This window comes from Bison bison, unplaced genomic scaffold (genome assembly GCF_000754665.1).
Source record: "Bison bison bison isolate TAMUID 2011002044 unplaced genomic scaffold, Bison_UMD1.0 scf7180017864115, whole genome shotgun sequence".
In the NCBI taxonomy this organism is placed as follows: Eukaryota; Metazoa; Chordata; class Mammalia; order Artiodactyla; family Bovidae; genus Bison; species Bison bison.
The window spans coordinates 1,487,487-1,490,597 of NW_011494687.1; the positions used below are offsets into that span (position 1 = coordinate 1,487,487).

The following is a 3,111-nucleotide window of genomic DNA, read 5'->3' on the forward strand; positions in this document are numbered from 1 at the left end:
ATAATTTCTTTAATTGAAGGTTAATATTGTGCTGGTTCTGCGATACTTCAGTGTGAATCAGCCATGGGTATACAAAAGTTCCCTTCCTCTTGAAGCTCCCTCCCACCTGCCATCCTATCCCCTCCCTCTAGGTGGTCACCAAGCACCTGATCTGAGCTCCCTGCATCATACAGCAAATTTCCACTGGCTTCCCACTTGACATACGGTAATTTATATTGGTACTGATGAGCCCATTAGCAGGGCAGCAGTGGAGACAGGGACATAGAGGACAGACTTGTGAACACAGTGGGGAAGGAGAGGGTGGGACGAATGGAGACAATCTCAAGGTTTTATTTAGGGTAAACACAGTAACCAGAAGCCTCAGGGCAGCAAGAGCAGGCATTCAGGGTTGCTGGGGTAGGACTGCCAGAAATATCCACAGAGAGCTGAGTTCCTCCTCTGCTCAGAAACACGGCTACCTTGTAGGAAGAATATTCTTCAACCATTTGCTATCAGAGACATAATCGATATACATGGTTATAGTGTAGGGACTTGGGTAAAAAGACGTTTATTGAGTTATCATTTATGGTGAATAAAAGGTAGGAAATGATTATGTGTCATACCATAAAGTACTTTTTCATAAGTAATGCTATTTAAAAGTATAGTATTTTCTCAATCATAACCTATGATGTTTTTGAAGAAATTTTTGAAATGTTCTAAATCTACATATACTTATTCAGAGGAAAGAAAAAGATACTAACACATGAAAACAGAAGACTATGTACCTCAAAATGTTAACATTACTTATTTTGGGGGGAGGAACTTGTTTCAGAGTGTTTGGTCTTAATCCCTACACTTTCCTGAGTTTCCACAATGATCGTGTAGTAAGATAAGAGAAATTAAAGTTCTTTTCTTCCCTTTCAAAACTTGGGACGATTGTAATAAAAAGAAAATGCAGAAGAAGAAAAACTGAAAAAAGAGACAGAGAGAGCGGAAGTGACCCCATAGTAGATTTCTGACTTTTTCTGACAAGTCTTGAGAGCACAGTGTCATCCCCCCAAACGGGTGACATTTAAACCCAAAAGGTACTGCAATGGGTAGCCAGCAAGAACATGATCAACAGCTGAGACCACAGCCCAGTTCCAGTCCTGGGCTCCAGCCCCTCAACCACGCCCCCCTCCCCCACCTCAAGCACTTTTTCAGCCAGACTCCTCCTCCACTCCTCCTCCAGAAAGTCCACCCTGATCACCCTGCTCACTCAGCAGCAAGAAACCCAGACCTTCTGCTGAGAAAGGAGGGGACACCAGACGGGTAGTCTGCAAGAACACAGTCTCATCAGGGAAATCTCTCCCCAAACTGCAGATCCTCAAGGTCAGGTGGTGGGTGTGGGGAGTGGAGGAGGTTCCGCTGGTCAGCTGGGTGAGGTGAAGACAGGTGGGACTTCAAATCCAGGAAAATGCCTTGGAATCTTCCCCAGGGAGCTGACAACCAGTGCCCTCACACAGAGAGAAGTAAACAAACAAGAAATCTGGGTGTTACCTCTGTCCCCTACACGCTCCTTGACCCAATTGGTGGTTGCAGTGACATTCTCAGTCTTGGTGATGTCCAGGATCACCGTCTGCAGCCTGTCTGATGTCTGGTTCCTCAGCTGCTCGGCCCCCTGCTCTGTCAGACACGCAGCCAGGACCCTCAAGCCTCTCTGGTCCAGCTGCCTGGCCAGGCGATTCCCAAAGCCTGAGTCACAGCCCGTGATGAAGACGAATTTGTCCTCGAGGTGGCTCACCACCTGCCTCTCCCGGTACCAGCGCAGGAGGTAGTACAGGACGACAAGGACCACCAGATAAAGCCACATGGCTTTGCCAGGGACAGACACACGCAGGCTGGGGTGGAATAGACTAACTAGTGATCAGACTGGAGGAATTAGGAACACAGGATTATGACTGGCCAACCAGCTTCGACGCTCTCTGGCAAGGAGTTTTCAAGATTTTCCTGTTTATCCTCTTCAGTGAGTATTACTGACTCAAACCCCAAAGCATACTCTTGTCGCCGGCCAAAATTTGGCCTTCTCTGTCCACAGAAGCCGAATGAAAAATACGGACAGAATTTAGAGGAAATAGAAAGGCGGCTTTTACTCTCAGCCAATGGAGAGGGGAACACAGTAGGCTCATGCCTCAAGTACTGTGCCCTCCCACTCCCACTCCATGAGGAGTGTGCTGCTGCTAAGTCACTTCAGTTGTGTCTGACTCTTCGTGAACCCATGGACTGCAGTCTACTAGGCTCCTCCGCCCATGGGATTTTCCAGGCAAGAGTACTGGAGTGAGTTGCCATTGCTTTCTTCGATGAGGAGTGTAGGGGCTTATGTAAGGCAAGGGCTCACAGTCAGGAGTCAGTGATGAGCAACAAAGGTGATAGGATCTTGATTTCTTCCTCATGCATTATTTCAAAGATAGTCATAAACTAGTGTCAATAACCCAGTAATTGAGTCTGGCAGTTCGGTAGCTCTGTGGCCTTCTTTCTGATATGGAACTACAAGGGGAAGGATGTTGTAAGGGTAAACAGCAAGTAGGGGATGTATTTAGCATAGAGTCAAAGGAAACATGTGAATTGTAGCTCCTAATGAATTTGGGGCAGAAAAGCAACCTTAGTTACAGACATACAGGGTTAGAAACAGTTAAAGTGAAAAAAAAGCTAGGAATGTTGAGGCCTGCTACTGTTTTATCTTCTTTGTTCTCAGGAAAGGAAAAGAGAAACACTCATTCCTCTTTTTTCCTTCTCACTACAACGCTTTTTGGTACAGTTACCCCATTTCTAATCGAAGCCATTGTATTTTCAACACAACTTCTTACGGATGACAATAGTTTTCCCAACCACCTAAGCCTGGTCCTCCCTCTCCTCCCAGTTTCCCTCTACCCAATTCTCTCCTCTCCACCCCCACCTCCATACATTAGAACCCTTACACATCTGGTTTCATGGTTCACAACTATCTATATTCCGAGAGAATATAATCAATCTGATTTCGGTATTGACCAATTGTTGATGTCCATGCGTAGAGTCTTCTCTTGTGTTGTTGGAAGATGATGTTTGCTATGACCAGTGCATTCTCTTGGCAAAACCCTGGTAGCCTTTGCCCTG

The 3,111-nt window shown here is 46.0% G+C and overlaps 1 pseudogene; it reads right to left on the reverse strand.

Annotated features, from left to right (window-relative positions):
- Positions 1–1,831, reverse strand: part of LOC104988102 — a 5,069-nt pseudogene extending 3,238 nt beyond the window's left edge.
- Between the last annotated feature and the right edge of the window lie 1,280 nt (positions 1,832–3,111).